This window comes from Zalophus californianus, chromosome 2 (genome assembly GCF_009762305.2).
Source record: "Zalophus californianus isolate mZalCal1 chromosome 2, mZalCal1.pri.v2, whole genome shotgun sequence".
In the NCBI taxonomy this organism is placed as follows: Eukaryota; Metazoa; Chordata; class Mammalia; order Carnivora; family Otariidae; genus Zalophus; species Zalophus californianus.
In genome coordinates this window covers 26,171,529-26,187,146 of record NC_045596.1, presented here as the reverse complement: position 1 = coordinate 26,187,146, position 15,618 = coordinate 26,171,529, and positions in this window count along the sequence as shown.

The window sequence follows — 15,618 nt, the reverse complement described above, 5'->3', positions numbered from 1 at the left end:
AAGTGAGTTTGAACTAGAGGTTAAGAAATTTACCTTAAATGTCTTATGACAAGACTATTAGGGGGTTTAAGGACTTTGCTCGAGATGCTTCTCAGTGAGGAGATGCATCAGAAGAAATAAATTAAGCTTAGAAAGTGTTAAGCTGAAGGTATCGTTGAGCAGGCACTTGGTTATAAATCAAAATCATTTATATTTCATGAGAAGAATTTTGTTTCCCTTGAAGCAAAACTGATTTATGCCAAAACATTCCACTCAAAGTACACTAACCTCAATGGTTTTGCTATCACTACTAACTAAGGTAATGGAGTATAACCAAAGAGAAGATTATCTAGATAGAATTGCAAAAGTGCTTCTGAATGAAATATATAAATAAGACAAAAGCATTTTTCGACATGAATAATCTACACAGTAGTTTAAACTTGGTGCATGTAGGATCAGTTATTTGACATCCTAAAGCCATGCTCTCAGACATTACCTGAAAGCAATTCAAAATAGATTATAAGTTAAAGTTTGTACTTAGGATTAATCAAGACATATTTTGAACACAGAAAATAATTTAAATTAAAAAGTTAAAGTGTGGTGAGGTGATAAGGGATTTTAAATATAATAATTATTCAAAAGTTATTGCCTGTGTGTTCCTTGTATGCATCATTGAATACAAAGAAACCATTCTCTCTCCTGTCTTTAAGAAAGTACATTGAGATTAAGAGGAAAAAAGGGAATTTTAAATGTTGAATTAAGGTTATCATCTCTCACTTTATTTGAAATGAAAGATGTATCTATAAATTTCACAGATAGAGCCTTCAAGTTATGAAATCCATCATTTTGTATCTGGTTTACCTCATATGGAATAATGGAGGGAATCATTTTTAGCTAAAACTATTTGTTAAAACTGTGGTGTTAGCGATATGAGTGACCTTGAAGAAAATATGGAAGATTTAGTGAGAAAATGAAACAAAGATTCCTAAGAATACTTGATTTAATAGGAAAAGGAAAAATAAGTAACATCTACCACTTTATTTATTTTTCCTTAAATATTCAATGATTTTTTAATAGTAACAGTTTTGGTAAAGCAATGTAAACATATGGACAATAGCAAGAGCAAGCCAATGGTGAATGCATTTTCAAAGGGGGTGACCAAAGCTCCTGAAATAAGATATAACAGTTTCTTAAAAGGAAATGTTTAAGATATTTGAAAGGTATTTCAGCCATTAGCCTGTTTTAATTTCTGATGATAGAACAATATTCTAATCTCAGAAGTGGTATACCATAGATTCAAAAAAAAAAAAAAGAGTAATACCATTATCTATTTATGTCATTTGTAGTATTTTCCTATGAGAGATTGAACATAAAATGGTCAGATCTTATATGGAAACAAAATTCTGATTCATCAACCAGCCAGGGACTGCTCCATTTCTGTAGGTATTTGGCCAGAATGGACAGGACTTTGTCAGTAACTGCCAGCTTCCCTCATTTTTGGTCTTCTCCTCCCAACCTTTCCACTCCTCTGCCTCTTTGAGTCGGCCACATCCAAGTGGTGGTGGTTGGCGTTCTTGATAAAGTAAGTTCTGAATAAATACTCTCTGCTTGTTCTTATTTGAGTGGACTTTGTTTATTCCTATGTCTAAAATGTTCAAGAAAGTTTATTCATTCTTAATGAACTAACTATACATAGTACAATTTCCACAATGGTATTATTGTCCACGTAACTTCATTTTGAACTCAGCACTAAAATCCTTAAATAATTAATATAACTTCATTTTTAATTGGAACCCCAAATTACATGCAATTAAAGATCTACCCCATTCTGATTTTTTTTTACTCTATATTCTGTCTTAAGGAGGTTTATGATTGCATTTCTTCCATGATTACAAATTATGTACATATGACTAGAATGAGCCACTAGGGTAATTTGAGAGAAATGGGAATTCTACCTGGATTCAAATTACTACCTTGATTCAAATAATGGCTTAGCCACTACTAAGGTTTTTTGTAATACACATTTCTCTTCACCTTTCTGGGTCTCTTTTTATCACCTACAAAATAAGGATATTGGCTTATATGATATATAACTCATTTTTTTATAACTCTAAATCGTATATTCCAGTAAAATATCCATTTTCTCCTCTCTTTGCACTTTCAGTTTTCAGTTAAATTTTACCTAAAGCTTTACTTGCTTAAAAGGCAACCTAAATAAGACAGACTATCCAGAAATTTTCAAAGCATCACTATTTATTAAATAGACTACACTGCCAATACATCACTTCAACCATCATCCAGCTCTCACTAGTCTCACCCATGTACAGCACAAATGTTGTCTAATATTTCACTTAACACCTTTGTGAGATCCTTACTTGATGCAAGATAAATCAATATTCATAATCTGTATCTACAGTATACCATTATAGTAAATATTAGTTAATACATCTACCTTGCCTACCAAGCCAGAAGTTCCTTAAAGGTTGAGATCTCATTGTATTCGCCTTTGTATTCCTGGGTATTAGCATAAGTTGAGAAATTAAGTAAGCACTCAGAAATTATTTAAGGAATGATGGAATGAAGAATAAATTCATTTCTGAGTTTTAACAAGATTTGAAAATGCTGTGCAATTAGTGACATTGAATTAGATTTCCCCTAATTAATGGTCTGTCTAAACACAAGTTTACCACTTACATACGGACCTTGCAAAGAATTTCTCAGAATTAAAACAGGCTGAAAACAACACCCCATTGACATTTTGATCTTCAAAGGGTGCTAAATTTTGCCCTTGGACTTGTCAGTTCACTCCATGACATTAACAATTCCTTGAAATGTGTAACTGATACAAAGCTCACCCTTAGCATTTTGAAATGTCATTGTGAACATTCTCCCAAAAGTATATTTTATTTGTTTTACTTAATGGATTTCAGCAAGACGAAATAGTACTTATATTAGAAACATATTATTCAATGAATTATTTGCCTAATTATTAATAATATTGTTATAATAGAACATGCAGCTAAATAATATCTTAAAAATAAAAGGTATTTTTGGGACGCCTGGGTGGCTCAGTCGATTAAGAGCCTACCTTCGGCTCAGGACATGATCCCAGAGTACTGGGATTGAGTCCTGCATCTGGCTCCTTGCTCAGCAGGAGTCTGCTTCTCCCTCTGCCTGCAGCTCCCCCTGCTTGCGCTCTCCTCTCTTCCTCTCTCTGACAAATGAAATAAAAATCTTAAAAATAAAGAAAAAGAATAAAAGGTATTTTTAGTTTAAAACTTCCTAACTTATTTACATAATTTTCAGGGAGAAAATGTTTTTTCAGAGAAAAAATGTTTTTGAGAAAATTCATAAAGTAATATAAAATAAATCAGATGTAAACTCAAAGTATAGAAAATATAAAAACAAATAATATATTTAATATTTTGAAGCAAATAAAAAAATGGATACTAAATTAAGTCCATATTTAACATGTATATAAGTACAAAAAAGCGAAGCTGACCAATGATTAGCTATATACTTAAACGTAGTTGATCTCCTAAAGAATTTCATAATAATTGTGTAATATTGATTTATCTGAAATGTTTGATATGCTCAACTTTTAATTATCTAAAATAATGACTAAATGTTATTTTTCTATGATATTTAAAATAATTTTTAAATTGTGAGTTTCTGATCTCCTAGGTAACACAGTTAAGCAGAAATTATGTATAAGCAATTGATCAAGATTGAGTTCTTATACAAGAAATTTTATTTATTATTTATTTATTTATTAGAGAGCGAGAGAGAGAGAGAGGGGAAGGGGAGAGAAAATCTCATGTAGGCTCCATTCTCAGTGCAGAGCCCAACTTGGGGCTCCATCTCAGGACCCCAAGATAATCACCTGAGCCGAAACCAAGAATCAGACCAACTGAGCCACGCAGGCACCCCAAGAAAACTTATTTTTATATGAATCTCCCATCACCTACCATTGACAGGATATCAAACTGAAAGGAAAAAGAGAAAAAACAATTGAGAAGATGGATATTTGTAGGAAAAGAGAAAGAATTTTGTTTCTTTTCTAACATCTTTTTTACCTCTCTGCACCTTCATTTTCTCACTCATACGATGAGATTTAAAACTAAATAGACTTAAAGATGCTATTATTAAACTATTAAAAGTCTCAAATTATTCTTATGTTTTTGCATAATGTATATAGTAAACCTTGTTTGATTTTATTAGTGTTATTCTTCTAATTCTGAAAATATGAAATTTCTTCAAGGATATTGTGTTTGAGTGTGTGTGTGTGTGTGTGTGTGTGTGTGTGTGTGTGATTTTTCTCAACATGGGAACAGCTATTAGTCCTCTTTTATTAAGAATATTAACCCAAAATGTAAAAAAGATAAATTAGAAAGCAATGCCAAAGAAAAAGAATATTTACCAAAAATGAACTTACATAATGAGTGAAAACTACATTAATAAATATTATTAGCTCAACCAAACAAAATAAACAAAAAACTCAAATTCTATATCTGGGCTTACCCATTACATCTCCTTTTCATAATTAACATCTAATTCATTCTCATTAATTCACTATAAGACCATCTACTAGAAATTGAGAATATATCTGTATCTCAGGGTTTTTTTTCCTTTTAGTGTAGGTCTTTTGCTATGGGTTGATGAACAAAATACATATAAGATGTAAGATATATAAGAGAAAGTTTTGAGATACACACACTATATATATACATATACATCAGATGTAGAAAAAGTATAATCTATGTGAATTATTTTATTCACCAAATGACTATAGCACTGACCTGAAAAACTGGATATGTTGACAGGACCATAAACTGAGAAATATAAAGTTAACTTTTATTTTTCTTTCTTTCTATTTTTTTTTTTTTTTAGTATTTTTTAATCTTTTGGCACACCATCATGAACAGGTGTCACTAAATGTACAGAGACATGTGGAGCCAGGGAGGCAAGTCTGTCAGAAAAGAGACTTCCCTGCACCCTTCCAATTTCACAGATGTCATAAGGAAAATTCTGCAAGATGCCTTTCTTAAACTCAGTATTACCTGGCACCTCGGGCTGTTGCCACTGCTGCCAAGGGTCCTACCAGTCCTTGAGCAGGCAGTATGCCATGGAAACAGATGGGCACAAGTACAAGACACCAAGATATTAAACCTAAAGATGAAATCCATGTTTCTAGGGATTGTCATCTTAGGTGGGCACATTGACATGACTGGTGCCATATGAATTAAGTATCTTCGACAGTGTCAAATGCAAGTTACCTGCAAAGGAAACCAAAAAAAAAAAAAAAAAAAGTATTATAAAACCACTTTCTGCATTATGCAATCTCATTGCTACTAATAGCATCCATCCTTTTTCTGTGCTTCTTTTTTTAAAAGATTCTATTTCTTTATTTGAGAAAGAGAGACAGAGAACTAGTGAGAGGAGGGAGAGGGGTAGAGTGGCAGGGAAGAGGGACAAGCTGACTCCCTGCTAAGCACGGAGCCTCACATGCCAGCTAGATCTCAGAACCCTGAGATCGTGCCCTGAGCCGAAAATCAAGAGTGGGGCGCTTAACTGAGCCACTCAGGTGTCCCATTCTTCTTCATCCACACTTGTTTTTTAATATTTTGTTTATTTATTTGACATAGACGGACAAAGCGGGAGAGGGAACACAAGCAGGGGGAGTAGGAGAGGGAGAAGCAGGCTTCCCGCTGAGCAGGGAGCCTGATGTGGGGCTCGATCCCAGGACCCTGGGATCACGACCTGAGCCGAAGGCAGACCCTTAACGACTGAGCCACCCAGGTGCCCCTTCATCCACACTTCTAAGTAATTATTTTGTTAAAGAATTCACAATTACTAATTAAACAGTACCTTCAATGTTCTCTCTTCCTCTTCTCCTCATACCTATATTGTTTATTCACTTTCCCTCCATTTGACTTCATGAAGCATAATCCCAACAAGATCCTTCTTCCACACAATATCTTGTGTATCTTTTCAGTATAACTCATATGCCATTTTTCTTGACCAAAATGACTCATCCTTTTTGTCTTTATATTCGCTGCATTTTTGTTAGGATCCCAACAATAATTTTTATTTCATTCTGCTTTGTATGATGTCTTTTTTAGTATCTTTTTTTCTCTGTAGTCAAAACATAATTATATTGCGACAGAGAAATTATTTAGTTCAACTTTATAATTCTGAAATTTTAAAGCATCTAAGGACGCCTGGGTGGCTCAGTCATTAAGTGTCTGCCCTCGGCTCAGGTCATGATCCCAAGGTCCTGGGATCGAGTCCCACATCGGGCTCCCTGCTCAGTGAGGAGCCTGCTTCTCCCTCTCCCTCTGCTGCTCCCCCTGCTTGTGCTCTCTCTCTCTCTCTCTGACAAATAAATAAATAAAAATCTTTAAAAAATAAAAAAATAAAACAAATTATAAGGCATCTGGTTGGCATGTTTTAATTATTCCATGTGTAAAATATTTTTCCACATGTAAAATTTAATAAGATTTTCCAACATGACATTTCAGGATTTGAAGAATTTCTCTAAAGATTTTATAAGCACATTTATCGATTTGGATTGTGTTCAAATTGATTAAGGGCTAAAAGTCTATCAAATGTATCCATAAAGACAATGAAGTTTAGCTTGGACATTAAGTATCTGCTTGACTTTTAGCATATAATTGAAAACATTCAAATTGTGAAAGATGAAGATCTCTGTGAAACGTAAAGTAATAAAAAGTAACTTAACACTCCCTGGCAAGCATAGCAATGCTGTTAAAAGGAAATTAAAAAAAAATCAAATAGTTTATCACATAAAACTAATTAATGAAGTGATTTAAATGTTGTACTATTCATATATTTGTTGCTGAAGTTTTTCAAATATTGAACAACAAAAAATATTCAGTTTATTGCTCTGATGCATGTTTTCTATGTATTATCTCATGAGGTTTTGTGATAAACCAAGAGGTAGATGGTGCTTATTGATCATGTCACCCTTGTGAAGCAGCTTCAATAACAGTATTAATGCTCAGTTTATATACCATCGCTGCCTCTGCATACAATCTAGTCTCTGATCTACAATCTAATTTCAGCAATTTCCCACAGAACTTTTCAACCCTGTCATGGAATAAAGCTGTGTTTTCATGGTGCCTCCGATTCTCTTCTGTTTGTGAAAAACAAACAAACAAACAAACACACAAACACAATTACTTTGGTTTCCAGTCCCCAAATAAATTGAAATAGCAATCCTACTCTAAACTCAAAACATTTGGGCTATATTAAAAGTGTTACCTTTTAATTTTTAAGGTAAATAAAATATGTGGCAGTACTTAAAAACTTTGACTATTTGGAGATGTGGAATTCTAGATTGGTTGTCAAACCTGTGAGACTCTTAGGTGATAAGCACAAATATGAGTGACTTCCTGCAAAAGTATTTATAAACACTTATATCAAAACTATTCTTAATGTTCTAATTGCAGATAGAGTCTTCAAAAATTGAATTCTAGAATGCAGATCTCTACTGGCATAAAAATGACACTTCAAAATAGTTGTTGTCAGTTAAAAATAAGCAGAAGAAATAAGGTGGCCTGTTGCATGAGCAACTGTATGGTTAACTCAAGTGGAATAAGCTCAAACAGTGAGCAGAGAAAAAAAGTACCAGAAAACATTAAAGAATACGTTCTACAAAGGGAGTGACATAGAAAGCAGAAGAGAATTGCAGGAGATATTATTTCCACTAGCAGGCAACAAACACCTTATTTAAACACTGCTATCAAATGACCACTGTGAAAATGTGCATGATTTTCGTCTCAAATTACAAATATTTCAAAAAATTATACATAAATATTAAAAATGTGAGATTAGCCGCAAGGCAATATCCTTCACATTGAAAACTACAGCACCTTAAAATGATGAATAAACCAGAGAAACAAGGAGTGGAAATAAGCATGAGTGTTCAGTATTAGAATTGGTCAGTAGGTTATGTTAGTATCAGATATTTGGATATTACTGTACATTATATGTATCATAGAAAGATGACAAACTCTACACAATTCTAAATAAATAAAAATACATTAAAACCTTCTAAAAAATATTGACTGCTTACCAAATAACAAGATAGATACCAAAGACATTAAATATACTCATTCACCAAACTCGAACTAGTCTGTGAAGGTAGTGTCAGACACATTCCCCCACAAATTTTACAAATGAAGGGACAGATTCAGAGAGTTTAAATCATGTGCTCAAAGAAAAGTTTATCGTGGACGCAATGCTGAACACCTGAAAATGCAAGATTAAAAGAAACATTTAATCAGCCCATAGGCTTATAAAAGAATGGACCACGCATATCTAAAACAAGATTTATTTTGGTTCCTAAATTATTCAACTGAGTTGATGACCAAAACAAAGCAAATAATGGCGATGTAGTGACTGCATTCAGGGATTTTTATACACAGCTATCTCTTTACAGTGACAGTGAACTAATATAGGTTAGTGTGATGTCCACTTAGCTCTAAAGAAAACTGCCAGAGGAGGGAGGATGGAGACATCACAGAACAGACATGACAGCATTGAGCAGACAAAATCAGTCACTGGCCCCAATGTAACTCACTTGTGGAAGTCATGGAGGTGGTTGTATAAACCCACGATTTAGAGGAATTTTCTTTCACGTGATCTACTCAATATTCAATTTTTAAAAATCTTATGGATGGATTCTCATGAAGATATAAGGTTCGTTTTTTTCAAATTTCCATACAAAATGATTAAGTATTTCTACTAAAAAATGTTATTCCTTTTATTTATCAAAATATAGCATTAAACTTACCAAATTTACTTATAAGTTTAGTATGGGCTTTCTGCCAAATATTAGAGGATTTCTGTTCTTTCTTAACTCTAAAACTAAGTACAAATACAAAGAATCAAAGTTAAAAAGAGGGCTGTTAGAGTTCCTTTGAAGAATATAAAAAGACTCAATTTTTGCTACCATGGCAGTGAAGTGAAATCGGAGGTTATCCACTGTGGGAGTAACAAGGTTTTAAGGTGAGACATTCAAAAAGCTCTTCTTTGAATCCACTTGTTGTGCTTTTGATCCTTCCTGGGAAATAGAAAAAAGGAGGGGAAAAAAATAGTGTGTTACACTGAATATGGCATGAGCTGCAGAAATACCTGGAATAGCACTGCATTAAATCTATCGTGTTAGAAGATATAAATAACGCACAACGGATGGTTTGGCAGTAGTTGAATGTAGTCGAGTGTAAAACGCACTTGCTGGGTTTTTTTTTGCACAATTTCTCAAATGACATGAGCTGTGCAGCACTCACTGCATTAGATGTCACCAATTTTATGGACTTTCTTTAACAAGTGAAATAGTCTTAAAGTAAGATCTACCCCAGCAGCTGTCCTCTGACTTGGCATGCTTTCTAGATAGCAGTCAAATGACGGTGGTTACTATTTTTTTTTCACTGTTACTATTGTATTTTCTGTAGTTGTAACAATACCCCACATCTGCATATTCTGTTGTTGATCCTGGAAGTGAAAATACATAATCAGACCACCTACTGTTCAATTTTGTTTTCAATCTGTAAACAATGGAGGTAAATTTATTTTACTTTTTACCAAATCTTTGATGTTGTAGTGTTTCTCTCTCCCTTCTTCTCTCTCTCTAACATGCAATGAGGAAGTAATGTTTCAAAGGATAAATGAGGTTCACTATAAGCTTCAAAATCATGAAAGTTACAAGCATCTAAATTGCCATCCAACTGAATAGGCTATTTAAAAAAAATCCATTTGAAAAGAGAACAGTTTCAGTCCTTGTTATATGGAGTCATGAGCATTCAAGGAAGATTAGTCTCATCAGCTCTCACAAGAATTACCCTTCCACATGAATCCTTTCTCTTTTTCATATTCCAAAAAAAATTGTCCTTTTCCTTCCAAATGAGAGGAAAAAAAATGTAATAACTTTAAAGATCTTGACAAACATTTTCTTAAACACTGGCAGACATGTCGAATGATTCCTGCAAATAGATTAAAATGAAAATGCATTAGAGGAAAGAGGGGAGAAACAGAATTTGCTCATGTCCCGCCAGGAAGATCCTCTGTTGAGGTCAACCGGAAACATGCTTCAGAGACACCAGAATTTTGCAGCCAAACCCCTCAGTGAATCCAAGGTTAGTCCTGAGCTGGGAAAAGACAGCATGAATTTCACCTTGCCAGCAAGTTGCAATCTGTATCCAAATTGTTGTGACAGAGCAGAATGTGTGTGTGTATGTGAGGCCCTGTTAGCAATGGGCAGAAGAGTAAAAAATGTCGTCACTAAGTGTCTTATCTGTGTAATTTCTACCAGACATTCAGCTAGTGTGGAAGCAAAGAGGCCTTTAAAAATTACCTTTTAAGGGGCACCTGGGTGGCTCAGTCGTTAAGAATCTGCCTTCAGCTCAGGTGATGATCCCAGGGTCCTGGGATCGAGCCCCACATCAGGCTCTCTGCTCGGCGGGAAGCCTGCCTCTCCCTCTCCCACTCCCCCTGCTTGTGTTCTTTCTCTCTGTCAAATAAATAAATAAAATCTTTAAAAAATATTACCCTTTAAGATGATTCTCAGTATGTGGGAGCACAGGAGATCTCCTTAAGGCCACCGCTCTAGCAAACAATGCTCAGCATCCTCGAGCCGTTGTAGAGACAAGACTTGACTTGACTTTTCCTTTTCTGAGGACCGTGCCCAACATTTTACCTCCTGTCCTGAGAGTTTCCTTGATGCGGCCCTGTGGATCATCTGCAGAAATTTTTTAGTGTCCTGGCATGTGCAACCCACAAGTGCTGCAGTGTTAATGCCTGAGGAAACACCTTTGACCAGAGATGTTGAGAAGCATTAACTATGGGTGGGGACAGAAGCCAATGGATAAAAGCTTCTTTGTCCCCTGGCAAAATTACTTTTGAGGGACACCTGGGTGTCTCAGTTTGTTCAGCGTCTGCATCGGACTCCTTGCTCAGTGAAGAGTCTGCTTCTCCCTCTGCTTGCTGCTCCTCCTGCTGGGTGCTCTCTCTCTCACTCGTTCTCTGACAAATAAATAAATAAAATATTTTTTAAAAATCATTTTGAAACACATAATTTTTCTCTGACTTTTCTGTGAGATTGAGTGCTGTTGGTTCTCTTGTCTCTCATTCCTACTATATAAAATAACTTTCCTAATAAACTAGCCTTTGATTCAGTCTCTGCTTTTGGGTGAATCCCAGGTATATTAGGGGATGTATCTTACTAGAGAAAGTGGGAGCATTTATTTCTAGGTAATGATTTTATTTTTATTTTATTTTATTTCCATTTTTTAAAATATTTTATTTATTTATTTATTTGACAGAGAGAGAGACAGCAAGAGAGGGAATACAAGTAGGAGTAGAGGAAGAAGATGTAGACTTCCTGCTGATCAGGGAGCCCGATGCAGGGCTGGATCCCAGGACCCCGGGATCATGACTTGAGCTAAAAGCAGACATTTAACGACTGAGCCACCCAGGCAACCCTGATTTTATTTTTAAAGTAACTCTCGAAGTTCGTCTATATCTGAAAATCTATGGGTCAGAGTTTTTGTTTACTTGTTTTTAATTATTAAACTACATTAAGCTTAGCAAGTTTAAAACACGTGCATGCCTTGTCATTGTGTGAGGAACAAAGTCCGAGGACTTTAACATGGCTCACAAGCCATTCAAGATCCCCAGGAAACAGTTTTAGTCACCATCAACCACTGCTTCTACACACACACACATACACACACACACACACACACCATTCAGGTACATACATATAAATCCTATATTTTACCAAACCAAAACAAAATTATTCAATTTTCTCACTGCCCATCATGATTTTTCATGTTTCTGGGCCTTTCTGCATCTTTCTTCTACACAAAAACTCTTCTTCTATTTGCCCATGAGATGCACCTACTTTTTTTTTTTTTTTTTTAACATCTTTAACTTGGATCCTTTCATCTATATTAGTCAAACAAATTTATGTGATTCTCAGTGGGCTTGTAAGAACATTTCCATATAGCAAATTTATAATGCGTTATTTAAATAAGTACATACTTCAGTGTGTTTTATATTACATTAAGGGCAGGATCTTTGTTCTGTTTATTATTATCTCCAACCCATCAGAGTAGATGCTTTAAATATTTAAGAACAAATCAGTAATTGAACTATGGTAGTGCTTAGCCTTCCCTTAAATATCCAAGCCCTCTCTAAGGTATCTTATGGTGATGACATTGGTTGAACTCTTCTTAAAGAAGTCAAGTGATGTAGTTCCATATTATTGCCCAGTAAAAGACATTTGTTTTACATTCTTCAATTTCAACACTTTTTGATTATTTATCCCATTTCATTCACTCAACGGACTAACTTTAATTGTGTGCCCATTATATATCAGGCACTGAAGAGAACACCTGGAAACAAAGATACAGTGCTTGTTTTCTGAAAACTTAGATTACAGCCTAATGGGGAAACCAGGAATTAACATCTGAATATGTAACTACAGTTTATGCAGTTAACGATGTGATGTATAATATAAAGGCAGTGAACAGCTTGTGAGGAGAAAGCTCTGCTTCAAAGAGATGAAGAACAGTAGCCTAAAAATGGACTTTTACACTATAAGAACAGAGGAGGGAAAGATTTAAGGCAGACAGGACAGCATATAAGAAAAGTCTAACATAGAAAAAGACTGGTTATCTTCCAAGAACTGAAAGGAAAGTTGTAGCGACAGACTCGATGAAGGAGAGGAGAGGCAGGTAAGGAGTGAGTTCAGAGAGGAAACCAAACACATGAGCAAGGTCACCAGAGCCATCTTCAAACTGGGTTTTATTGGGGTTGCAGTGAAAGCTATAGAAGGTTTAAAAGGACTGGAGTTACAAGATGCGATGAATATTTTAAAACCAATTAGACTTTCTACTCTTTAGAGAATTGAGCGGAAAAGATTAAGAGTGGAACTGAGAAGACAGCGGTTGGATAAACGTGTGCACGCCCTCGCAGAGATTGCACGTGAGATATAAATTTGTGAGTCAATATTTAAATGCTATTTAAGGCAAAGGACATAGATGAGATCATTAGAGAATGAGGGAAAGAAGTGAAAACCGTCCCTGAGTGAATTCATCAACAACAACAAAAACTCAGCCTGTCAGAGGGAAAGTCTGGAATATTCAGTGTCCCAGAAACTGTCAGATAAAAGTATTTCGAGATGTTGAGAAGCATTAACTATGTCATATGCTCCCAAGAGTTCTAGAACGTTTATAACCAAAGTGTGTTATTTGAAATTGGTAAAAGGTAAGTTATTGCCAATCTTAGAAGGAAAATGCCCGTACAGATTTGGGGTGGAGACATTAGATAAGGACACTAGGAATGAGTTGCAGTATCAGTGAAAACATATGTATAGTTTTTGTTGTAAGTTTGTTGTAAAATTTACCTATGAAGAGCCAAATGCTAGGTGGTTCAGGAGAATTGCCACAAGGATATGAAAATCAGGTGGAGGAAATCAGAGAGTCAGAGATTATTTGTGTATTTATTTATTTTTAAGTGAAATTTGTGTCTAAATTATTTTTTTATTTGAGTATAGTTGACACACAATGTTACATTAGTTTCAGATTGTAATTTGAGGAGCTTATACATTTCCCTGTGTTCACCACAAGTGTCCTACCATCTGTCCTGTTACATTGTAATTACAAGTCATTGGCTACCTTCCTATACAGGGCCTTTTATCCCTGTAACTTTTTCATCCCATAACGAGAAGCCTGTGTCTCCCTTTTCCCCTCACTCCTTTTATCCAACCCCCATCCTACTCACCTCTGGCAACCATCAGTTTGTTCTTCGGATTTATAGGTCTACAGAATTCTGCTTTTTGCTTGTTTTTTTCGTTTATTTTTCTTTAGATTCCACATAGGAGTGGAACCATATGGTATTTGTCTTTCTCGGTCTAACTTATTTTACTTAGCATAATACCTTCTAGGTCTATCCGTGTTGTCTCAAAGAGCAAGAATTCATCCTTTTTTATGGCTGTGTATCTATCTATCTATCTATCGTCTCTATCTAGCTGCAATAAAAATCAGGGTGCATATATCTTTACAAATTAGTGTTTTCATTTGCTTTGGGTAAATACCCAGTAGTTGAATTATTATCATAACCTTCTATAGGTTTCACTGCAAACCCAATAAAACCCAATTTGAAGATGGCTTTTGTGACCTTGCTCTTGTGTTTGGTTTCCTCTCTGAACGCACTCCTTACCTGCCTTTCCTCTCCTTCCCTGAGTCTATCCCAACCACTTTTAGTTCTTGGAAGTTAACCAGTCCTTTTCCTCGTCAGATTTCTCACATAATCTCCGCCCATCCGGGTGGTGAAATATAGAACTTACCACCTCTTCAGAACAGTATCCAAATTAATAAGTTCAGCAAATTCAGATCTACATTCTTCTTCGTATATTCTTCTTATAATACATACAGAATTAGAGGGGATTGGATCTCTACAGGAGTACTAGACCACAAGGGTAATTTGCAAATTAAATTTTGGTAAGTATCCCTGTTACAAACAGATACAGATACAGATAAACTGTATCTGACCTTCAATTTTTTATTGCCTTAGTAATTTTAAAAATTTACTTATATTGCCTGTGTTAAAGTCAAAATACCCTTTTTTTGCAAATTACAGTTTGATTTATGTTTGCTTACTTCAATGTGCAATGTAACTATATAAAGGTAAAATATGAAACCATTTCAAATACTAGAACTCAAATCTCACACTAATTTCCTCTATTACTTTTTAAGGTCCTTTATTTGAGAAGAATATTATTACTCTATGTGTAAGTTGCTTCTATTACTTTTCTTAAAGGATCATTGATAATAAGATGTCCAGGTACGCTAAAGAGTGAGTGATGTGATAAACCTTGAGAGAACATAGCTGACATGTGGTCTCTAAGAAAAAAACTACACTCTTGGGAGAGGTTTTTATTGGGTATTCTGGAGAAAATTTTACAGTTATCACTATGTCTTCAGTAACACAAAATGTTTTCTAGGAACTTCTTTTGGCTATAAATTCCTGAAAGAGGAGGATTACTTCATTGACTTTGATTCAGAACCCAATGAACTAAAAAGAGAAAGACTCATTTTCATTTCAATGCTCTGGAGAATAAGGCAGTTGGACACAAGAGTACAAGTTTATGACCTTATGTTGAGGAAGTAATACTAAGAAGGAATCCTGCGGGCAGTTATGTGACTTAGAATTTAGTGTGTCTGGTCCTCAATATAATACTGAAATATACCTTATTAAATTAGTTATTGTCAATGAAAGTGAGAAGCACATGGAAAATCACTGGCAAAATGAGCTTAATTAATTGCTTTTGTATCCTATAAAAAGCAAAGTTTAATAGCTACAAAAGATCAAAATTAAAAAAAAAATCTGAGTTGCAACCACTGTAGAGAAAACATTTGCATTTAAGTGGAGTCAAATTGATTTCCTCCATTTTATAAAGGTAAGCACTCTTACCCTGATAATTTAAACATACTATCTAATATTTAAATATTTAAAAAATAAAGACATTACATACTGTGGCCTTTTAAAATTCCTTCGAGTCTTTTTAAACAAATTCATCTATTGAGTTTACATACAGATTTATTGAGTAAA